We start from the raw sequence: 25,616 nt of genomic DNA, 5'->3' as shown, positions 1-25,616 counted from the left end.
AGTGATACATGTATTACATAAAGATGCAGTAGATGATATAGAGTACAGTATATACGTATACATATGAGATGAATAATGTAGGGTATGTAAACATTATATTAGGTAGCATTGTTTAAAGTGGCTAGTGATATATTTTACATCATTTCCCATCAATTCCCATTGTTAAAGTGGCTGGAGTTGAGTCAGTGTGTTGGCAGCAGCCACTCAATGTTAGTGGTGGCTGTTTAACAGTCTGATGGCCTTGAGATAGAAGCTGTTTTTCAGTCTCTCGGTCCCAGCTTTGATGCACCTGTACTGACCTCGCCTTCTGGATGATAGCGGGGTGAACAGGCAGTGGCTCGGGTGGTTGTTGTCCTTGATGATCTTTATGGCCTTCCTGTAACATCGGGTGGTGTAGGTGTCCTGGAGGGCAGGTAGTTTGCCCCCGGTGATGCGTTGTGCAGACCTCACTACCCTCTGGAGAGCTTTACGGTTGTGGGCGGAGCAGTTGCCGTACCAGGCGGTGATACAGCCCGCCAGGATGCTCTCGATTGTGCATCTGTAGAAGTTTGTGAGTGCTTTTGGTGACAAGCCAAATTTCTTCAGCCTCCTGAGGTTGAAGAGGCGCTGCTGCGCCTTCTTCACAATGCTGTCTGTGTGGGTGGACCAATTCAGTTTGTCTGTGATGTGTATGCCGAGGAACTTAAAAGTTGCTACCCTCTCCACTACTGTTCCATCGATGTGGATGGGGGGGTGTTCCCTCTGCTGTTTCCTGAAGTCCACAATCATCTCCTTAGTTTTGTTCACGTTGAGTGTGAGGTTATTTTCCTGACACCACACTCCGAGGGCCCTCACCTCCTCCCTGTAGGCCGTCTCGTCGTTGTTGGTAATCAAGCCTACCACTGTTGTGTCGTCCGCAAACTTGATGATTGAGTTGGAGGCGTGCGTGGCCACGCAGTCGTGGGTGAACAGGGAGTACAGGAGAGGGCTCAGAACGCACCCTTGTGGGGCCCCAGTGTTGAGGATCAGCGGGGTGGAGATGTTGTTGCCTACCCTCACCACCTGGGGGCGGCCCGTCAGGAAGTCCAGTACCCAGTTGCACAGGGCGGGGTCGAGACCCAGGGTCTCGAGCTTGATGACGAGCTTGGAGGGTACTATGGTGTTAAATGCCGAGCTGTAGTCTTCAATGGATTCTGAATCATCCAGCGTGTTTTCTGGCAGAGTAAAACAAAAATAACAAAACAACAGATGTATCTTTCCAGACCTGTACAGGCCGTCGGTAGATACACCCAATACAAATGTTTCTATTTTTTTATGATTGTGTTATATTGAAATATTTCCTGCAAACAATTAACAGAGGGAGAGAAGAGTTCCTGTTAAAAATGCTGACTGAGTGTAGAATGTAGCTGTTCAGGATAGAGAGCCTTCCCTAAAGACAGAACTGTTCAGCGTTTAGCAGCAACATCTTTTCATTACAACTGTTCTGCATTTAGCAGCAAAGTGTTTTCATTAGAACCGTTCTGTGTTTAGCAGCAAAGTGTTTTCATTAGAACCGTTCTGTGTTTAGCAGCAAAGTGTTTTCATTAGAACCGTTCTGTGTTTAGCAGCAAAGTGTTTTCATTAGAACCGTTCTGTGTTTAGCAGCAAAGTGTTTTCATTAGAACCGTTCTGTGTTTAGCAGCAAAGTGTTTTCATTAGAACCGTTCTGTGTTTAGCAGCAAAGTGTTTTCATTAGAACTGTTCTGTTTAGCAGCAAAGTGTTTTCATTAGAACCGTTCTGTTTAGCAGCAAAGTGTTTTCATTAGAACCGTTCTGTTTAGCAGCAAAGTGTTTTCATTAGAACCGTTCTGTGTTTAGCAGCAAAGTGTTTTCATTAGAGCCGTTCTGTGTTTAGCAGCAAAGTGTTTTCATTAGAACCGTTCTGTGTTTAGCAGCAGTGTTTTCATTAGAATCATTCTGTGTTTAGCAGCAAAGTGTTTTCATTAGAACCGTTCTGTGTTTAGCAGCAAAGTGTTTTCATTAGAACCGTTCTGTGTTTAGCAGCAAAGTGTTTTCATTAGAACCGTTCTGCGTTTAGCAGCAGAGTGTTTTCATTAGAACCGTTCTGCGTTTAGCAGCAAAGTGTTTTCATTAGAACCGTTCTGCGTTTAGCAGCAAAGTGTTTTCATTAGAACCGTTCTGCGTTTAGCAGCAAAGTGTTTTCATTAGAACTGTTCTGTGTTTAGCAGCAAAGTGTTTTCATTAGAACTGTTCTGTTTAGCAGCAAAGTGTTTTCATTAGAACTGTTCTGTTTAGCAGCAAAGTGTTTTCATTAGAACTGTTCTGTTTAGCAGCAAAGTGTTTTCATTAGAACTGTTCTGTTTAGCAGCAAAGTGTTTTCATTAGAACCGTTCTGCGTTTAGCAGCAAAGTGTTTTCATTAGAACCGTTCTGTGTTTAGCAGCAAAGTGTTTTCATTAGAACTGTTCTGTTTAGCAGCAAAGTGTTTTCATTAGAACTGTTCTGTTTAGCAGCAAAGTGTTTTCATTAGAACCGTTCTGCGTTTAGCAGCAAAGTGTTTTCATTAGAACCGTTGTGCGTTTAGCAGCAGTGTTTTCATTAGAACCGTTCTGTGTTCATCAGCAGAGTGTTTTCATTAGAACCGTTCTGTTTAGCAGCAAAGTGTTTTCATTAGAACTGTTCTGTGTTTATCAGCGGAGTGTTTTCATTAGAACCGTTCTGTGTTTAGCAGCAAAGTGTTTTCATTAGAACCGTTCTGTGTTTATCAGCTGAGTGTTTTCATTAGAACCGTTCTGCGTTTAGCAGCAAAGTGTTTTCATTAGAACCGTTCTGTGTTTATCAGCTGAGTGTTTTCATTAGAACCGTTCTGCGTTTAGCAGCAAAGTGTTTTCATTAGAACCGTTCTGCGTTTAGCAGCAAAGTGTTTTCATTAGAACTGTTCTGTGTTTAGCAGCAAAGTGTTTTCATTAGAACTGTTCTGTTTAGCAGCAAAGTGTTTTCATTAGAACTGTTCTGTTTAGCAGCAAAGTGTTTTCATTAGAACCGTTCTGTGTTTAGCAGCAAAGTGTTTTCATTAGAACTGTTCTGTTTAGCAGCAAAGTGTTTTCATTAGAACCGTTCTGCGTTTAGCAGCAAAGTGTTTTCATTAGAACCGTTCTGTGTTTAGCAGCAAAGTGTTTTCATTAGAACTGTTCTGTTTAGCAGCAAAGTGTTTTCATTAGAACCGTTCTGTTTAGCAGCAAAGTGTTTTCATTAGAACCGTTCTGCGTTTAGCAGCAAAGTGTTTTCATTAGAACCGTTGTGCGTTTAGCAGCAGTGTTTTCATTAGAACCGTTCTGTGTTCATCAGCAGAGTGTTTTCATTAGAACCGTTCTGTTTAGCAGCAAAGTGTTTTCATTAGAACTGTTCTGTGTTTATCAGCGGAGTGTTTTCATTAGAACCGTTCTGTGTTTAGCAGCAAAGTGTTTTCATTAGAACCGTTCTGTGTTTATCAGCTGAGTGTTTTCATTAGAACCGTTCTGCGTTTAGCAGCAAAGTGTTTTCATTAGAACTGTTCTGTGTTTATCAGCTGAGTGTTTTCATTAGAACCGTTCTGTGTTTAGCAGCAAAGCGTTTTCATTAGAACCGTTCTGTGTTTATCAGCAAAGTGTTTTCATTAGAACCGTTCTGCGTTTAGCAGCAAAGTGTTTTCATTAGAACTGTTCTGTTTAGCAGCAAAGTGTTTTCATTAGAACCGTTCTGTTTAGCAGCAAAGTGTTTTCATTAGAACCGTTCTGTTTAGCAGCAGTGTTTTCATTAGAACTGTTCTGTTTAGCAGCAGTGTTTTCATTAGAACCGTTCTGCGTTTAGCAGCAAAGTGTTTTCATTAGAACAGTTGTGCGTTTAGCAGCAGTGTTTTCATTAGAACCTTTCTGTGTTCATCAGCAGAGTGTTTTCATTAGAACCATTCTGCGTTTAGCAGCAAAGTGTTTTCATTAAAACCGTTCTGTGTTTATCAGCAGTGTTTTCATTAGAACCGTTCTGTGTTTAGCAGCAAAGTGTTTTCATTAAAACCGTTCTGTGTTTATCAGCAGTGTTTTCATTAGAACCGTTCTGTGTTTAGCAGCAAAGTGTTTTCATTAGAACCGTTCTGTGTTTATCAGCAGTGTTTTCATTAGAACCGTTCTGCGTTTAGCAGCAAAGTGTTTTCATTAGAACCATTCTGTGTTTAGCAGCAGAGTGTTTTCATTAGAACCGTTCTGTGTTCATCAGCAGAGTGTTTTCATTAGAACCATTCTGCGTTTAGCAGCAAAGTGTTTTCATTAGAACTGATAATGAGGGTTGTTTAGGTAACAACTTCACAGTAATTCTACTCTAGGTGTGTGTGGGCGTTTGTGTGATGTATGGGGTATTCCCTTACTAGGCTGAATATAGAACTTGTTGAGGGACAGGCCGACACAAAATCTTCAAGTCAAATTGTAGACTACCATACTCAGCAAGCCGTCACTGAAAGACTTTGTTACATGCAGGAGGAGTGGCAATCTTCGGATCGCAGAAGATTTGAGATGTTAGGATCAGGGTCATATGACTGAAAGGAACAGGTGTGTCAGTAGCATGTCCCTTTGACAGATAATGTCACAGTGTATTATTTGACCAATCAAATCGCTGTTACGATGTGACTTCTCTTCATTGTGTTGGATGTTTTCTTACCAAAGACATCCAAACTATGGTCACTCTGTTATCAGGCTATCAGGTCAGTTTCTGAGTCACACAGGTAGTTGTTGATGCTGTAAGGCTGCTGAATGTTCCGTTTTTAAGTCAGTTCGTCATCATAATGGCTAGGAAAGTACTTATATTTTCCTCAATGGGGAAGTTCTCACACTCCCTTTCTCACCTTAACCGATGTCAATGCATATAACTCGCCTCCTTGGTTGTCTGGCTGTTGACATCAGATGACTCGGGCTGAAAAAGATTTAGACAAATGGCCGGTAGGCAGCAGTGGTGGAGGGCACTGTGTGGATTAATGCAGTCAGTAACTCCCTGACACGCACTCTGACCTCTTGATATGCCAACTTGTCCGTTGAGTGATGCCTCTCACCTACCTTCAGACACGTCAGGTCTCGACGGTCCTTCTGTCTGTCCATCTTCCTCTACTGCGCCACCTCAGCACCTGACAGTTGGGGAGAACTGAGGGCGTCAGTGATGTTGCTCTGTCATCCTTAAGGAACATTGGCTTATCTGGCGTTCTGGGAAAACAGTCTCTGGATCTAGTGTCTTTTATTTATTTATCTCCTCACTTATACTGTATCCTCTTGAATTTCACATGGGAAGTGTTCCAAAAAACATGTGTTTTCATGTGATCACGTGATCTTATGTGAATTTAATGTGATAACGTGATCTTATGTGAATTTAATGTGATAACGTGATCTTATGTGAATTTAATGTGATAACGTGATCTTATGTGAATGTAATGTGATAACGTGATCTTATGTGAATTTAATGTGATAACGTGATCTTATGTGAATTTAATGTGATAACGTGATCTTATGTGAATTTAATGTGATAACGTGATCTTATGTGAATGTAATGTGATAACGTGATCTTATGTGAATTTAATGTGATAACGTGATCTTATGTGAATTTAATGTGATAACGTGATCTTATGTGAATGTAATGTGATAACGTGTGGCATAAAACAAAATGTGATAACTGATCTTATGTGAATTTAATGTGATAACGTGATCTTATGTGAATGTAATGTGATAACGTGATCTTATGTGAATGTAATGTGATAACGTGATCTTATGTGAATTTAATGTGATAACGTGATCTTATGTGAATGTAATGTGATAACGTGATCTTATGTGAATGTAATGTAATGTGAACATAAAACAAAATGTGATGATCTTATGTGAATTTAATGTGATAACGTGATCTTATGTGAATTTAATGTGATAACGTGATCTTATGTGAATGTAATGTGATAATGTGATCTTATGTGAATGTAATAACGTGATCTTATGTGAATGTAATGTGATAACGTGATCTTATGTGAATTTAATGTGATAACGTGATCTTATGTGAATGTAATGTGATAATGTGATCTTATGTGAATGTAATGTGATAACGTGATCTTATGTGAATTTAATGTGATAACGTGATCTTATGTGAATTTAATGTGATAACGTGATCTTATGTGAATTTAATGTGATAACGTGATCTTATGTGAATGTAATGTGATAACGTGTGGCAACATGTAAAACAAAATGTGATAACATGAAACTACATGGAAGGGTATACCAGACAGATTGGTCGTGATGCGGCAGGTGACGATGGGGAGTGAAGGCACCATCACTCACTCAACTACTGTGGATGTTTCTGTGAGAAAGAGTGAGTCGGCACAAGCGTTTGCTTGAGGCTTCGGTGTCGCTAATTTAAAAATATTTTCAGAATACTCTAAAATCTCAGGATAAATAAACTGAATGTAGAAAAAAAACAAATTAATGACTCCTTTAAGTGATCCACATAAAAAAAGTAAATATCCTAATTAAAAAACATTTTTTTTAAACAAATATTTTTTTACAATGACGGCCTACACCGGGCAAACCCAGACGATGCTGGGCCAAATGTGCACCGCCCTATGGGACTCCCAATCACGGCCGGTTGTGATACAGCCTGAAATCGAACCAGGGTGTCTGTAGTGACACCTCAAGCACTGAGATGCAGTGCCTTAGACTGCTGCACCACTCGGGAGCATGAAAGCAGATCTAATTCAATGAAACAATCTCCCCCATAAATCCTACAGGAAGAATAAACCTCTAGAATAGAATGGCTCCTAAAGTTGTACTGTTTATTTATCTATTACCCCACTGAAGACATTCTTTAAAAAAGTATACTCGGCCATAACAGACTTAATATGGGCAAATAAAACTCACAGTAAATAGGAAAGTTTTAAATGTCCCTAAATCTGAGGGTGGTTTTAACCTTCCAGGTTTGGAATTCAACTCACCACACAAGGCTTTTACTTGAGACATATTGTTAAATACACTAAAGAGGAACAACGGGTCCATATTGAAGATGCTCATCCCCAGAATCTTCTCACGTGTCTGTTTTCAAAGGATGGCGCTAAGAACATGAACAACTTCATAGTTAAGAACACTATAACAACATGGAGGAAAATGAAACGGATTCTACAAGAACCAACATCACTCCATAAAAACACCCTCCCCAGGGAACAATCCTTGGATAGCTTTTCACAATTCACTGATAAATTGGACCACATGGAAAGCGTTGTAATAGGAAATTTAAAAAAAAATCCACAACAAAAATCTATGACAGTCCAATTTTAGACTGACCAATGTAAACTCAGCAAAAAAAGAAACGTCCCTTTTTCAGGACCCTGTCTTTCAAAGATAATTTGTAAAAATCCAAATAACTTAACAGATCTTCATTGTGAAGGGTTTAAGCACTGTTTCCCATGGTTGTTCAACGAACCATAAACAATGAATGAACATGCACCTGTGGAACGGTCGTTAAGACACTAACGGCTTAGAGACGGTATGCAATTGAGGTCACAGTTCTGAAAACTTAGGACACTAAAGCCTTTCTACTGACTCTGAAAAACACAAAAAGAAAGATGCCCAGGGTCCCTGCTCATCTGCGTGAACGTACCTAAGGCATGCTGCAAGGAGGCATGAGGACTGCAGATATGGCCAGGGCAACGCACAATCCCTCCATCAGTGCTCGGACTGTCCGCAATAAGCTGAGAGAGGTTGAACTGAGGGCTTGTAGGCCTGTTGTAGGGCAGGTCCTCACCAGACATCACCGGCAACAACGTCGCCTATGGGCACAAACCTACCGTCGCTGGACCAGACAGGACTGGCAAAAAGTGCTCTTCTCTGACGAGTCGCGGTTTTGTCTCACCAGAGGTGAAGGTCGGATTCGCATTTATCGTCGAAGGAATGAACGTTACACCGAGGCCTGTACTCTGGAACGGGATCAATTTGGAGGTGGAGGGTTCGTCATGGTCTGGAGCGATGTGTCACAGCATCATCGGACTGAGCTTGTTATCCTTGCAGGCAATCTCAACACTGTGCGATACAGGGTAGACATCCTCCTCCCTCATGTTGTACCCTTCCTGCAGGCTCATCCTGACATGACCCTCCAGCATGACAATGCCACCAGCCATGCTGCTCGTTCTGTGAGTGATTTCCTGCAAGACAAGAGTGAACTGACAAATCTGGTGCAGTCCATGAGGAGGAGATGCACTGCAGTACTTAATGCACCAGATACTGACTGTTACTTTTGATTTTGACCCCCACTATGTTCAGGGACACATTAGTCCATTGTTGTTAGTCACATGTCTGTGGAACTTGTTCAGTTTATGTTTCAGATGTTGAGTCTTGTTATGATCTTACAAATATTTACACATTATACATTTGCTGAAAATAAATACAGTTGACAGCGAGAGGACATTTATTTTATTGCTGAGTTTAGAACTTAAAGGTTGTATATCACAAAATATCGACCTGAAAGCGTTTGGACATCAGAGCAAAGTAGTAAAATAAAGGTGAAATATATATTTTTTTAAGTTGAGGAAATCCTAATTGAGTCAGAAACAGGTACTCATATGATAGGTAAGATGTACAAAACCTTGCAGAAAGCCTATCTTGGATCATCTTGCTGTGGTTCTCCAACACACGTAGGTTGATGGGGTGGTATGGTGGGTGACCTGGCCTATAGAGCGCACATCCAGCACTCCAACATTCATGGGAACGGAGAAGGGTTGAGTAGTGATGCCCAGCTCAGACGCCAGAGTAACGTCCATAAGACTCATATCGGCCCCCGAGTCAATGACTATCTGGACAGACTTGGACTGGTCGCCCCACCGCAGGGTGGCATGGAGAGGCGGGCGAGTAAGGGGAGAAGCAAAATGATCCTTAAGACCTACCAGAGTACTCATTCCTACCAATGAGCTAGGTCCCTTGAAGGAACAGATAGACACATAATGACCAGCAGTACTACAATACAGACAACTCTGGGTGATAAGTCTGTGTATGCATTCTGCTGGAGACAGCCTAGCCCTGCCGAGCTGTATCAGCTTGGGAAGAGGCAAATCGGCGGTCTTCGGAAGCACATGGAGGAACTCAGGTAAGATCGTATCCTCTCTGGGACTTCCAGAGTTCATGAGATGCAAGATGGGATCCTTGAGTGAGCGATTGGGACTGCAATCAGACCTCTTCTCCCTCCTACGTTCCTGTAGCCGACCATCAAGCAGAATGGTTAAAGTGATGAGTGAATCAAGATCCGTCGGTAGTTCCCTGGCTGCAAGCTTGTCCTTTACTTCCTCCGATAAGCCATGCAGGAACGCGTCGAACAGCGCTTCCATGTTCCAGGCACCCTCCGCTGCTAGCGTGCGGAAATCCACCGCATAGTCTGCCACACGAAGGGAGTCCTGCCCGAAGCTGGAGTAACTTCCGGGCAGCCTTTCTCCCAGACACCGGAACCTCAAACTTGAATAACTTTCACCACGAATACCTCCAGACTGAGGCAGACGGTGGATTGTTGCTCCCACACCGCCGTGGCCCAGGCGAGTGCCCTTCCGGACATCAGCGTAATAATGTATGCTATTTTCGAGCGGTCCGAGGGGAACGAAGAAGGCTGCAGCTCGAAAACGAGGGAGCATTTAGAGAGAAAGGCCCGGCCAATGCTAGGTCATGACGTTTGGCCTCGTCCTGGAACCTTTCCATCAGACCGCGAGGCAACTCCTCATGTCTATTAATGATGGCTCCTTGGGAGGAGATGGCGTTGCGGAGCTGGTCCAAGTCTGCTGGGTCAGTCAGGGTCAGTTCGTACTATCACATTTTAGGTAAAGCCCAAATGCAGACTGTGTTGAAGTAACAATGTTTATTACAGTAACAGGGGCAGGCAAACGACAGGTCAAGGCAGGCAGGGGTCATTAATCCAGAGTAGTGGCAAAGGTACAGGACTGCAGGCAGAGTGGTCAGGCAGACGGGCTCAGAGTCAGGACAGGCAAAGGTCAAAACCAGGAGTGCGAGGAAAAAGAGAGACTGGGGAATAGCAGGGAAAAGCAGGAGCTGAGACAAAACGCTGGTTGACTTGACAAACAATGACGAACTGGCAACAGACAAACAGAGAACACAGGTATAAGTATCCAGGGGATAATGGGGAAGATGGGTGACACCTGGAGGGGGTGGAGACAAGCACAAGGACAGGTGAAACAGATCAGGGCATGACAACCCCAGCATTAAGAGAATGGAAGAATCAAATGTTTTATTATTTAAATATTGGAAAAAATCTGTCTACAGTCAGAAACAACGTAACACAATTTGAAGTCATATGGGGCAGAGTCTTCCAAGCATTAGAAACAACATTGGGTTTGGATATGGTGGGAACATGTGGGTCTGAGGAAGTGTGATGTCATTACTGTTTGTGGAAATGTATGTAGTGTATGTAAATGTTAAATTGTCTATTGTTTTTGTATGTTTTTGTTAATTGTCCCCCCCCCAAAACCCCAAAAGGAACAATTAATGAATAAATAAAAAAGGAATGAACACGGAGACATACCCTGTTTTTAATTACTGCTCCCCCACCTTTCACAGTGACTCAGATGACTGAATCAACATGACCAATTAAGAATAAGCACAGCAGGCTGCCCTGGGGCCATAAGAGACAAACACTGAGCAGAGTTGGACTGTGTAGAGGCAGTTCTAAGGGCTTCTAAGGGCAGCTCTGTCTCAAGGGCAGAAATGTGATTGGTTCAGTTTAGGCAACTAATTCCAATTGGTTATTAAGGTTAAGGTTAGGGGTTAGATTAAGTTTAGAGTTAGGAGTTGGGCTGAGATTAGAAACTCCACTGAGGAGACTAGACTGAGCTTGGGTTTGAATGGGATTTTTTCTAACCGTATTCCATTTAGAATGGAAAGCCATCTGGCTCCGGCATCAGATTCATGAGTTTATATTACATGATAGCAAGGAGGAAAATAACTACATTAACATCTGGAGTATGAAATAGAAGCTTGATCAATAAGCTTTTAAACAGTTGATATATATATATATCCACTTACATGTCTCTTGGCATCTGTCAAAATCTTTATGAAAAGAATCATGAAGGAGGAAAACGTTTTGGCACTCAAACACAGACCTCTTCTAGTCTGGTCCCAGTAGTGTTTGTGCTGTCTTCTAGTTCTACTGTCTTGGTCATTGTCAAGCCTTTGGGACTAGGCTACGCCTCTCTCAGGAGTCTATAGCATACAGCAAAGGTCACTGGTCTTCAGAGGGCAGTGCCAAAGATAGACCAAGACCAACCACAGAAATGGAAAGGTCACATTGCATGGAGCTACTCTGTCCTGCTGGACAACTAACAGGGTACAAACACAATGGACAACTAAGGCTACATTCATACACACATCCTTTATTAATAATGGAACACTGCTCATGTTAATAATGGAACACTGGTCACATTAATAATGGAACACTGGTCACTTTAATAATGGAACACTGGTCACTTTAATAATGGAATCACTGGTCACTTTAATAATGGAATCACTGGTCACTTTAACAATGGAACACTGGTCACTTTAATAATGGAATCACTGGTCACTTTAATAATGGAACACTGGTCCCTTTAATAATGGAACACTGGTCACTTAAATAATGGAATCACTGGTCACTTTAATAATGGAACACTGGTCACTTAGGTAAATACGGTAGAGCATTCCATTCGTGAGTGCCGGCTAAGGAGTATTGGTGTCTCCTGAGGGGTCTTTGGCCTGGTTTGCTAACTACTTCTCTCAAAGAGTGCAGTGTATAAAGTCAGAACATCTGCTGTCTCAGCCACTGCCTGTCACCAAGGGTGTACCCCAAAGCTCAGTCCTAGGCCACATGCTCTTCTCAATTTACATCGAATCAAACTTTATTTGTCACATGCGCCGAATACAACAAGTGCAGACCTTACCGTGAAATGCTTACTTACAAGCCCTTTAACCAACAGTGCAGGTCAAGAGAGTTAAGAAAATATTTACCAAATAAACTAAAGTAAAAAGTAACACAACAATAAAACAATAACGAGGCTATATACAGGGGGTACCGGTACCCGAGTCAGTGTGTGGGGCTACAGGTTAGTTGTGGTAATTTGTACATGTAGGTAGGGGTGAAGTGACAATGCATAGATGTTAAACAGCGAGTAGCAGCAGTGTACTTAACAAATGGAGGGGGGGTGTCAATGTAAATAGTCCGGTGGCCGTTTGATTAATTGTTCAGCAGTCTTATGGCTTGGGGGTAGAAGCTGTTAAGGAGTCTTTTGGTCCTAGACTTGGCACTCCGGTACGGCTTGCTGTGAGGTAGCAGAGAAAACAGTCTATGACTTGGGTGACTGGAGTCCCTGACAATTTTTTGGGCTTTCCTCTGACACCGCCTGTTATACAGGTCCTGGATGGCAGGAAGCCTGGCCCCAGTGATGTACTGGGCCACACGCACTATCCGCTGTTGCGCCTTAACATCAGATGCCGAGCAGTTGCAATACCAGCCGGTGATGCTTTCCAGTCAGGATGCTCTCTATGGTGCAGCTGTAGAACTTCTTGAGGATCTGGGGACCCATGCCAAATCTTTTCAGTCTCCAGAGGGGGAAAAGGTTTTGTCGCGCCCTCTTCACGACTGTCTTTGTGTGTTTGGACCATGATAGTTTGTTGGTGATGTGGATATCAAGGAACTTGAAACTCTCAACCCGCTCCACTACAGCCCGTCAAAGTTAATGGGGGCCTGTTCGGCCCGCCTTTTCCTGTAGTCCACAATCAGCTCCTTTGGCTTACTCACATTGATAGAGAGGTTGTTCTCCTGCCACCACACTGCCAGTTCTCTGACCTCCTCCCTATAGGCTGTCACATCATTGTTGTGGGTGAACAGGGAGTGCAGGAGGGGACTAAGTACACACCCCTGAGAAGCCCCAGTGTTGTGGATCAGCATGGCAGACCTGTTGTTGCCTACCCTTACCACCTGGGGGCGGCCCCTCAGGAAGTCCAGGATCCAGTTGCAAAGGGAGGTGTGTAGTCCCGGGTCCTTAACTTAGTGATGAGCTTCGTGGGCACTATGGTGTTGAATGCTGAGCTGTAGTCAATGAACTGCATTCTCACATACTGTTGAAGTCGGAAGTTTACATACACCTTAGCCAAATACATTTAAACTCAGTTTTTCACAATTCCTGACATTTAATCCAAGCAAAAATTATTAGGTCAGTTAAGATCACCACATTATTTTAAGAATGTGAAATGTCAGAATAATAGTGAGAGAATGATTTATTATCAGCTTTAATTTCTTTCTCCACATTTCCAGTGGGTCAGAAGTTTACATACACTCAATTAATATTTGGTAGCATTGCCTTAAATGATTTAACTTGTGTCAAACGTTCAGGTAGCCTTCCACAAGCTTCCCACAATAAGTTGGGTGAATTTTGGCCCATTCTCCCTGACAGACCTGCTGTAACTGAGTCAGGTTTGTAGGCCTCCTTGCTCGCACATGCTTTTTCAGTTCTGCCAACAAATGTTCTATGGTATTGAGGTCAAGACTTTGTGATGGCCACTCCAATACCTTAACTTTGTGGTCCTTAAGCCATTTTGCCACAACTTTGGAAGAATGCTTGGGGTCATTGTCCATTTGAAAGACCCATTTGCAACCAAGCTTTAACTTCCTGACTGATGTCTTGAGATGTTGCTTCGATATATCCACATCATTTTCCTCCCTCATGACGCCATCTATTTTGTGAAGTGCCCCAGTCCCTCCTGCAGCAAAGCACCCCCACAACATGATGCTGCCACCCCCTGCTTCACGGTTGGGATGGTGTTCTTTGGCTTGCAAGCCTCCCCCTTTTTCCTCCAAACATAACGATGGTCATTATAGCCCAACAGTTCTATTTTTGTTTCATCAGACCAGAGGACATTTCTTCAAAAAGTCCGATCTTTGTCCCCATGTGCAGTTACAAACCATAATCTGGCTGTTTTATGGTGGTTTTGGAGCAGTGGCTTCTTTCTTGCTGAGAGGCCTTTCAGGTTATGTCGATATAGGACTCGTTTTACTGTGGATATAGATACTTTTCTACCTGTTTCCTCCAGCATATTTACAAGGTCCTTTGCTGTTGTTCTGGGATTGATTTGCACTTTTCGCACCAAAGTACGTTCATCTCTAGGAGACAGAACGTGTCTCTTTCCTGAGCGTTGTGACGGCTGTGTGGTCCCATTGTGTTTATACTTGCGTACTATTGTTTGTACAGATGAACGTGGTACCTTCAGGTGTTTGGAAATTTCTCCCAAGGACGAACCAGACTTGTGGAGGTCATACTTTTTTTTTCTGAGGTCTTGGCCTATTTATTTTTGATTTTCCCATGATGTCAAGCAAAGAGACACTGAGTTTGAAGGTAGGCCTTGAAATACATCCACAGCTACACCTCCAATTGACTCAAATGAGGTCAATTTTAATGACTCCAACCTAAGTGTATGTAAACTTCTGACTTAAACTGTAGGCGTTCCTTTTATCCAGGTGGGAAAGGGCAGTGTGGAATGAGATTGCATCATCTGTTGGGGCGGTATGCGAATTGGAGTGTGTTTAGGTTATTCGGGAGGATGCTGTTGATGTGAGCCATGACCAGCCTTTCAAAGCACTTCATGGCAACCGACGTGAGTGCTATGGGGCGGTAATCATTTAGGCAGGTTACCTTCACTTCCTTGGGCACAGGGAGTATGGTGGTCTGCTTGAAACATGTACTGTAGGTATTACAGACTCGGTCAGGGAGAGGTTGAAAATGTCAGTGAAAACACTTGCCAGTTGGTCCGCTCATGCTTTGAGTACACGTCCTGGTAATCCGTCTGGCCCCATGGCTTTGTGTTGACCTGTTTAAAGGTCTTTTTCACATCGGCTACCAAGAGAGTTATCACACAGTCATCCAAAACAGCTGGTGCTCTCCTGCATGCTTCAGTGTTGCTTGCCTCGAAGTGAGCATAAAAGGCATTTAGCTCATCTGGTAGGCTCGCGTCACTGGGCAGCTCGTCTGGGTTTCCCTTTGTAGTCCGTAATAGTTTTCAAGTCCTGCCACATCCGACAAGCGTCAGAGCCGGTGTAGGTGGATTCAATTTTAATCCTGTATTGACGCTTTGCTTGTTTGATGGTTCGTCTGAGGGCATAGCGGGACTTCTTTTAAGAGTCCGGATTAGTGTCCCGCTCCTTGAAAGCGGCAGCTCTAGCCGTTAGCTTGATGCAGATGTTGCTTGTAATCCATGGCTTCTGGATGGGATATGTAGGTACGGTCACTGTGGCGACAACGTCGTCAATGTACTTATTGATTAAGCCAATGACTGAGGTGGTATACTCCTCAATGCCATTGGATGAATCCCGGAACATACTCCAGTCTGTGCTTGCAAAACAACATAGCTCAGGCAGTAGGAAGCTCTCTCATCCATTTATATGAAGATGATACAGTCTTGTACTCAGCTAGCTCCTCCCCAGATTTTGTGCTAAATGCTCTACAACAAAGCTTTCTTAGTGTCCAACAAGCTTTCTCTATCTAACCTTGTTCTGAACACTTCCAAAACAAAGGTCATGTGGTTGCTAAGAAGAATGCCCCTCTCCCAACAGGTGTGATTTCTACCTCTGAGGACTTAGAGCTGGAGGTAGTCACCTCATACAAGTACTTGGGAGTATGGCTAGACGGTGTCCTTCTCTCAGTACATATCAAAGCTGCAGGCTAAAGTTGGTTTCCTCTATTGTAACCGCTCCTCTTTCACCCCAGATGCCAAACTAAGCCTGATTCAGATGACCATCCATGCACAGATCGGCAGGTAAGGCTGCTCTCGAGCGGCTAGATGTTCTTTACCATTTGCCATCAGATTTGCCACCAATGCTCCTTATAGGACACATCACATCACTTCTGTAAACTGGTCATCTCTGTATACACGTTGCCAGACCCGCTGGTTGATGCTTATTTATAAAACCCTCTCAGGCCTCACTCCTCCCTATTTGAGATACCTACTGCAGCCCTCATCCTCCACATACAACACCCGTTTTGCCAGTCACATTCTGTTAAAGGTCTACAAAGCACACACATCCCTGGGTCGCTCATCTTTTCAGTTCACTGCAGCTAGCGACTGGAACGAGCTGCAACAAACACTCAAACTGGACAGTTTTATCTCAATCTCTTTTTTCAAAAACTCAATCATGGACACTCTTACTGACAGTTGTGGTTGCTTTGCGTGATGTATTGTTGTCTCTACCGTCTTGCCCTTTGTGCTGTTGTCTGTGCCAAATTGTGTTTGTACCCTGTTTTGTGCTGCTACCGTGTTGTGCTGTTTATTTTTATTTGTAATCCCAGCCCCCATCCCCAGCCCCCATCCAAAAAGATAATAATTTGAACAGGCAAATAATAGAATTTGCAGGCAAAGGAATAGACCCTGCAAGCATCCCGAAACAGTCTCACACAAACATACACAGCAGCACCACCTGGATGGTGAGCTTCTCTACAGGGATACAGCCAGAGTTCTTGTCTGTCTGGGGGTGCAAACAATGGTACTGCAACATACATCAACACTCTTGATAGAATCTCAAATGGCACACTTTTGCGTCATTGTAAATAAGAATTTGTTTTTAACTGACTTGTCCAGTTAAATAAAGGTTAAACATTTTTTTTTTTAAAGTAATGTAATACGGATAACTTTTATAATGGAACAATGGTCACTTTAATAGTGAAATGAACTCTTATTAATTTCATATGTATTTACTGTATTCCACTGTATTCTAGTCAATGCCAGTCCAACATTGCTCGTCCTAATGTTTTTTAATTCCATTATTTTACTTTTAGATTTGTGTGTTTGTGTGTTGTTGTGAATTGTTAAATTCAATAACATCTGCTAAATATGTGTATGCGATCAATAACATTTGATTTGATTTGATACCCGGGGGGATACCAGTATGCTTCTTAATTCATTGTTGCATTTCTAATTGTTGGGTCTTTGTACCTCAGGGCTGTAGTGAAGTGTAAACATGTCCACAGTCCATTAGTCCATACTGCCCTGTAATTCCTAGAAGCATTGCTAACTAATGCATTTTGGCCGCCTTTCCGTCCAGTTCTCTGCTGCCAGTGACTGGAACGAATTGCAAAAATCTCTGAAGCTGGAGACTTTTATTTCCCTCACCAACTTTAAACATCAGCTATCTGAGCAGCTAACCGATCGTCCATCTGTAAATAGCCCACCCAATCTACCTCATCCCCATACTGTTTTTATTTACTTTTCTGCTCTTTTGCACACCAGTATCTCTACTTGCACATCATCATCTGCTCATTTATCACTCCAGTGTTAATCTGCTAAATTGTAATTCTTCGCTACTATGGCCTATTTATTGCCTACCTCCTCATGCCTTTTGCACACACTGTATATAGACTTTCTTTTTTCTACTGTGTCATTGACTTGTTTATTGTTTACTCCATGTGTAACTCTGTGTTGTTGTCTGTTCACACTGCTATGCTTTATCTTGGCCAGGTCGCAGTTGTAAATGAGAACTTGTTCTCAACTAGCCTACCTGGTTAAATAAAGGTTAAATAAATAAAATATATATATATATACTGCCCAACTAGCATGATTATATCCCAGTGACATTGAATATGGCAGTCCCTGTACATCTCAAGGGGAATTACTGGAGACCTCAGAGAGGAATCTGCTGTCTATTTATCTCCCATCTCTGCCGGTGGGAGGCATTGTTCTTATTCTCCACAGCTGGCTCAACACAGCTCCAGGCCCCATCACATCAATTATGCACTGCAATATTGAGCCTTTAGATTAAACTCAAAGGGAAATATGTATACATGGAGAGTAAAACCACAAGCAAATCAGCTCCAGGATAATGAGATGGAGGGAGGGCTATGGGAAAGACATGTATCGCCATACGTTGACTTGTTTATTTATTTAGGATTGATTGGAGTCATTAAGTGTGTACAAACAAGGGAGAGTGGCTTGAAACCTGCTGCTTCTGAGAGAGAGAGAGAGAGAGAGAGAGACAGAGAGAGAGAGAGAGAGAGAGAGAGAGAGAGAGAGAGAGAGAGAGAGAGAGAGAGAGAGAGAGAGAGAGAGAGAGAGAGAGAGAGGAGAGAGAGAGAGGAGAGAGAGAGAGAGAGAGAGAGAGAGAGAGAGAGAGAGAGAGAGAGAGAGAGAGAGAGAGAGAGAGAGAGAGAGAGAGAGAGAGAGGGAGAGAGAGAGAGAGAGAGAGAGAGAGAGAGAGAGAGAGAGAGAGAGAGGCTATGACACTTAAAAATAATGTATTGAATACTGGCTCGCAGATTGTTCTATGCATCCGCTCAAAAACCTTGAGTTATATCTACAGAGCTGTAGCAAGTAAAGGTTTTTCAAACATTACACAGAAATAAAGATTTACAAATGTGAGCAAAATCTAGTTCCCTCAAGGAGATTCCAAAAGGGGGTTTGCCCAATGCTCCACTGTAAATACCTTCAAAGAGTTAACCATGTCCTCTCTCAGGTCTGCTTTAGGCGATGATTTAAAGAGAACAGTGAAGACTGGCTCGTCTGTAGACCTCCAGGGCCCAAGTCAGGAATCCCCTGTTTTGAAATCTCCATTTAAGGAAATGGAATACAAGAAGATTAACATATACGAAGCAGGGCGTCGTTTATAGTGTACATCAGGACCCTTGAAAATGTTTCCCTCCGAATCGTGCGCAAACAGGTTTCATGACATACTGTACTTTGGAGAAGTTGGAGTACATTTGTGGGAGCTTAGGCAGAAGTTTTAAAAGGCCAGCAGGGAACATATTGGCTGAGCGCACAAGGTAAGGTAATGCCTGGTGGGGAAGTACTTTAAATGCAAATTTTCTGTGCTCTACCCAACCCCAAAAATATCAGCCCCACGCTTTCCCCCAACCGTGCTAACTACTTATGAACCAATCTTTTCCCCCATATTTCACAAAACACTAACAGTGTCTCCCATCACTCCGCCTCACTGTAGAGGGACCACAGACACAAGATGGCTGTCAAAATAGCTAAATCCAAATTGCCGTTGTCTGTCGTAAAAGAGTAGGGAAATGGATGGGAAAGGAATATTGTTTGGATGAGTTTGTCTTGTAGGTAACAACGAGGGGATGAGCAGTCACGCGTGCTTTGACAAGAGGGGGAAAAAGACAGAGAGAAATAAAAGAATATTAAAAAAACTCCACACGCAGCTAATAGTGGAGTCTTCCTTGACAGGTGCATCATGGTCCGGGCATCTGCATTCTGATGACAGTCCAGTGCTTTCGCCCTAAAAGGAGTATTATGCAGAGGTATGCTCCAATGCTTCCCGTCACAAGTGCCTTTTCCTGATGGTCAAATCCCCCTCCTTTCCCACCCTACCTGCCAGTTTGTGCCCATCCCGTTGTTTATTTTACCAGAACCCCTCCTGTGTTGCGCTGATGGGTAATTGCTTTGGCATGTGAGACGTGAATAATTGCCCATTTTCCCCCGCTTTTCTTGCCCACCACTAACGGCTTCTCACCGCCGCCTGCATTCTCCCTCGTACTATTAATTGGACACTTCTTCTGTTTTCAATTACCGTAATTGGTTGCACTTGTACATTTTACGCAGTTTAACAGTGAGGAGAAAGAAAATGCCATTTCCATGTCCTAACCTGCTTTCTCCGAAAGTAGTGAAGGTTGGTGATGCCACATCACTGAGTCTATCACTGAGTCCTCTACTCAAAGTTTAAATGCTTTTGAACTGCTTAAAATGGACGCTGAACGTCTCTCTTCCCCCAACAGCACAATAGAGAACAGCCCAATTAAAAGCTGATGGATCCTCAAGTGACCACTCCATTAAATCTAAGATGGTGGTCTGTTTGATTCCCAAGAGGAATCAAAATGTGAACAACTTTCAAAAACAGGCCTCCTGAAGCCCCTCATTCCTCGTCCTCCTTGTCTGGCATTGCCTCAAGGGCTCCCAAGTTCTGCCTTCCGAGTTTCCAGTCAGTCGATAAGGCAGAGTAACTTGTGTTTCTCACGCCAGAGATGGAAGATGTGTGTAATTGGTGGAGCAGCAGGTAGAGAAGTGTATGGGAAAGACGCATGGGGGACTTCTACCTGTGAATCCCTGATGAGCAGTGGCCCGCCACACATCCCCGGCAGCCTGGCTCAGTGTGTCTCTCCATCAATACTCCTCCAGGTAACAGCATCACTGTCAACAACAGCTGTAGTAACAAGACAGACAGAGAAATATACACACTCCCCGCTGTCTCTGTCTTACTGTAAAGGCCTTAATCTGAAGGCCTGATTGATGGTATTGACTTGGAGCAGGAAATAGTTTTCCCATGTAAGGGAAGAAAATGTATACAGACCAAAGCAGACTGACTGGATTCAAATGGGTTCCGGGCCAGCGTTACTTCGGCTCTAACAGACAGGCAGGCCTGCAGTCTTAACACCAAGCCTCAGGGCCCTGGCAGATGAGGCTTCTGGTTTTCTTCCCCGGTCACGGAACTGGAGCCACTTCTCACCGCCGTCGACACCATTAGCCGGCTCTTAAACACAGACCAAAACCATAAGTACTGTTTGGACCATGACTCCTCCTAGAACCAGATGTTTTGATCTGGTTTCTGATACAGCCAAATATGGAGGAGCATTTGTAGCCTACAAGTGGTATTGTGCTCATTGAATGTATGGTGCGATTTGCCATGGAACATGGATGGATACCTGGTATCATCTAATTTGCGGCAAAATACTAACAAACAGGTGCTGCCACATTGGTACAGTGCATTCGGAAAGTATTCAGACCTCTTGACTTTTTCCACATTTTGTTACGTTAAAGCATTATTCTAAAATGGATTAAATTGTTTTCCCCCTCATCAATCTACACACAATACACCACAATGGCAAAGCAAAAACAGTTTTTTAAAACATTTTTGCAAATAAAAAATACGAAAATATCTAATTTACATAAGTATTTTTTTTATTTTATTTTTTATTTATTTTACCTTTATTTAACCAGGTAGGCAAGTTGAGAACAAGTTCTCATTTACAATTGCGACCTGGCCAAGATAAAGCAAAGCAGTTTGACAGATACAACGACACAGAGTTACACATGGAGTAAAACAAACATACAGTCAATAATACAGTATAAACAAGTCTATATACAATGTGAGCAAATGAGGTGAGAAGGGAGGTAAAGGCAAAAAAGGCCATGGTGGCAAAGTAAATACAATATAGCAAGTAAAACACTGGAATGGTAGTTTTGCAATGGAAGAATGTGCAAAGTAGAAATAAAAATAATGGGGTGCAAAGGAGCAAAATAAATTAATTAATTAAAATTAAATACAGTTGGGAAAGAGGTAGTTGTTTGGGCTAAATTATAGGTGGGCTATGTACAGGTGCAGTAATCTGTGAGCTGCTCTGACAGTTGGTGCTTAAAGCTAGTGAGGGAGATAAGTGTTTCCAGTTTCAGAGATTTTTGTAGTTCGTTCCAGTCATTGGCAGCAGAGAACTGGAAGGAGAGGCGGCCAAAGAAAGAATTGGTTTTGGGGGTGACTAGAGAGATATACCTGCTGGAGCGTGTGCTACAGGTGGGAGATGCTATGGTGACCAGCGAGCTGAGATAAGGGGGGACTTTACCTAGCAGGGTCTTGTAGATGACATGGAGCCAGTGGGTTTGGCGACGAGTATGAAGCGAGGGCCAGCCAACGAGAGTGTACAGGTCGCAATGGTGGGTAGTATATGGGGCTTTGGTGACAAAATGGATTGCACTGTGATAGACTGCATCCAATTTGTTGAGTAGGGTATTGGAGGCTATTTTGTAAATGACATCGCCAAAGTCAAGGATTGGTAGGATGGTCAGTTTTACAAGGGTATGTTTGGCAGCATGAGTGAAGGATGCTTTGTTGCGAAATAGGAAGCCAATTCTAGATTTAACTTTGGATTGGAGATGTTTGATATGGGTCTGGAAGGAGAGTTTACAGTCTAACCAGACACCTAAGTATTTGTAGTTGTCCACGTATTCTAAGTCAGAGCCATCCAGAGTAGTGATGTTGGACAGGCGGGTAGGTGCAGGTAGCGATCGGTTGAAGAGCATGCATTTAGTTTTACTTGTATTTAAGAGCAATTGGAGGCCACGGAAGGAGAGTTGTATGGCATTGAAGCTTGCCTGGAGGGTTGTTAACACAGTGTCCAAAGAAGGGCCGGAAGTATACAGAATGGTGTCGTCTGCGTAGAGGTGGATCAGAGACTCACCAGCAGCAAGAGCGACCTCATTGATGTATACAGAGAAGAGAGTCGGTCCAAGAATTGAACCCTGTGGCACCCCCATAGAGACTGCCATAGGTCCGGACAGCAGACCCTCCGATTTGACACACTGAACTCTATCAGAGAAGTAGTTGGTGAACCAGGCGAGGCAATCATTTGAGAAACCAAGGCTGTCGAGTCTGCCGATGAGGATGTGGTGATTGACAGAGTCGAAAGCCTTGGCCAGATCAATGAATACGGCTGCACAGTAATGTTTCTTATCGATGGCGGTTAAGATATCGTTTAGGACCTTGAGCGTGGCTGAGGTGCACCCATGACCAGCTCTGAAACCAGATTGCATAGCAGAGAAGGTATGGTGAGATTCGAAATGGTCGGTAATCTGTTTGTTGACTTGGCTTTCGAAGACCTTAGAAAGGCACGGTAGGATAGATATAGGTCTGTAGCAGTTTGGGTCAAGAGTGTCCCCCCCTTTGAAGAGGGGGATGACCGCATTCAGACCCTTTACTCAGTACTTAATTGAAGCACCTTTGGCAGCGACTACAGCCTTGAGTCTACTTGGGTATGACGCTACAAGCTTGGCACCCCTGTAGTTGGAGTTTCTCTCATTCTTCTCTGCAGATCCTCTCAAACTCTGTGAGGTTGGATGGGGAGTGTCGCTGCACAGCTATTTTCAGGTCTTTCCAGAGATGTTTGATCGGGTCCAATTCCAGGCTCTGGCTGGGCCACTCAAGGACATTCAGAGACTTGTCCTGAAGCCACTCCTCCATTGTCTTGGCTGTGTGCTGAAGGTCGTTGTCCTGTTGGAATGTGAACCTTCACTCCAGTCTGAGGTCCTGAGAGCTTTGAAGCAGGTTTTCATCAAGGACCCCTCTGTACTTTGCTCCAATCATCTTTCCCTCGATTCTGACTAGTCTCCCAGGCCCTGTCACTGAAAAACATCCCCACAGCATGATGCTGCCACCACCATGCTTCACCGTAGAGATGGTGCCAGGTTTCCTCCAGACGTGATGTTTGGCATTGAGGCCAAAGAGTTCAATCTTGGTTTCATCAGACCAGAGAATCTTGGTGCCTTTTGGAAAACTCCAAGCGGGCTGTTGTGTCTTTTACAGAGGAGCGGCTTCAGCCTAGCCACTCTACCATAAAGGCCTGATTGGTTGAGTGCTGCAGAGATGGTTGTCCTTTTGGAAGGTTTGCCTAATCTCCACAAAGGAACTCTGGAGCTCTGTCAGAGTGACCATCGAGTTCTTGGTCACCTCCCTGACCAAGGCCCTTCTCCCACAATTGCTCAGTTTGGCCGGGCGGCCAGCTCTAGGAAGAGTCTTACTGGTTCCAAACTTCTTCCATTTAATAATGATGGTGGCCACTGTGTTCTTGGGGACCTTCAATGCAAAATAAATGTTTTGGTACCCTTCCCCAGATCTGTGCCTCGACACAATCCTGTCTCGGAGCTTTACTGACAAATCCTTTGACTTCATGGCTTGGTTTTTGCTCTGACATGCACTGTCGACTGTGGGGCCTTATAGAGACAGGTGTGTGCCTTTCCAAATCATGTCCAATCAATTGTATTTACCACATGTGGACTCCAATCAAGTTGTAGAAACATCTCAAGGATGATCAATGGAAACAGGATGCACCTGAGCTCAATTTCGAGTCTCATAGCAAAAGATCTGAATATTTATGTAAAGAAGGTATTTCTGTTTTTTATTTTTAATACATTTGCAAACATTTCTAAAAACCTGTTTCCATGTTGTCTTTATGGGGTATTGTGTATAGATTGATGAGGAAAAATACATGTAATACATTTTAGAATAAGGCTGTAATGTAACTAATTGTGGAAAAAGTCACATGGTCTGAATACTTTCCGAATGCCCTGTAAAATGGGTGTTTGGGAAGTTTTCAGTTTGCGCAGGAACTGAAGTAATACCGTGTAATGAATGGTTTCCTAATTGAATACTCAAGACAGTTAACCTCAATCCAGGGCATGCATTCAATACCATGTTAGCTCTTTTAGCTAAAGCCTAGGCGTTACCTCTGGGGCCTATCATGAGGTTACTGGTCACGTAAGCATAGTTCGACTAACCACATCCGCTACTTTTAGCCCATTTGACCTCCTACAGCGGCTTCGGCAGCCGATAGACATCAACTATGTGGTTTAAGTCACGAGCAACGACTGTATATTAAATCCCAGTGGTCTGTGTGAGCTAAAACCTGGTTCTAACTCTGGGTAAAACACAAAGTCTTCAGGTGTCAGACGTGGTTGCGAACCACCTCACGTTTGGCGAACCACCTCATCTAGCCAATGCCTCCATTTTACTACACTACCATGCAAAGCTAACGGTCTCTCTTCTACTAAGTAGAACCAGAGAGTATCTGTGTGTCCACTACTCTCCCTCCAGATCGACTGTGCTCATTTACTTTTTTGTGCCACGCCAGCACATCGCTGTTTCCAATCAGGCCGTCTGTGGTCAACGTTGCCGTCTGGTAGCAATTGTGCACTGTTTTAATTCCCCCCACTTCGCCAAAAAGGCCCTGCTGCCACCCAGACACCCACTGCCAAGCCGGCTGATGTCATTGCCTGAAAGGTTGTTTTTTACCCCTTCCTTGTACTTTTTCTTTGAAGGCCTGAAAGTAGAGTCAGTCTGTCTTTCACAACATACAATTTCTCTCTGTAAATGCATGAAATATGTATCAGAATATGTATCAGGCTTCCTGCCTTTCTTGTGCCTTTTTGTCTATTTGCTCTGACATCAAAACCAGGCAGAATCCCTTTGCATTGTGCTTTTTTTCCCCCAATGAGCACAATGTATTTATTTTGTTTTGGAGGTAGGTGTATTTGTGTTTATGATGTCATTAAATGACAGGGAAGGGAGATACCGAGCACAAAGAAACTTTAAAAACTAGCATACTCAGCATGGGGTCAAAACCCAGGCAGCTCTTTGAATTGGAATAGAGAGCCCCCAATTAGAGTTTCTGTCAATTACACTGGCTTTGTCCCCCTCACCGCCATTAACCTTTGAACCTCGACTGTGGCGTCTAATGACATCAATGCAGAACAGAGCTTTAAATAATGTCCAGACGCAGCCCCTGAGCCAGCAGGCCAGTAGGCCAGAGGATTGGGAATCTGAACTGTTTCATAATGTTAGTCAATGGCTTCCTTGGTCTTATTCTTTCTGTTGTTACCATTGATAGACCTAGAGACTTGCTTTCGCCTTGAAAATCCCTCCAGTTTCAGAACTGCATCCAAATATTCTCAAATAGCTTCCTTTCCTCCATTCCCTTTCATAATCACCGCATGGGAGACAATTAGAGAGAGAATCTCTATTATCTCAGTGGGGCCATTTGCTTTGCAGCATGATGTCAGATACACACATTGACAACATTTAGCCATGAAT

This window comes from Oncorhynchus tshawytscha, linkage group LG06 (genome assembly GCF_018296145.1).
Source record: "Oncorhynchus tshawytscha isolate Ot180627B linkage group LG06, Otsh_v2.0, whole genome shotgun sequence".
NCBI classification, from domain to species: Eukaryota; Metazoa; Chordata; class Actinopteri; order Salmoniformes; family Salmonidae; genus Oncorhynchus; species Oncorhynchus tshawytscha.
The sequence above is the reverse complement of the archived record's forward strand: the minus strand, read 5'-3'. Positions refer to the sequence as shown.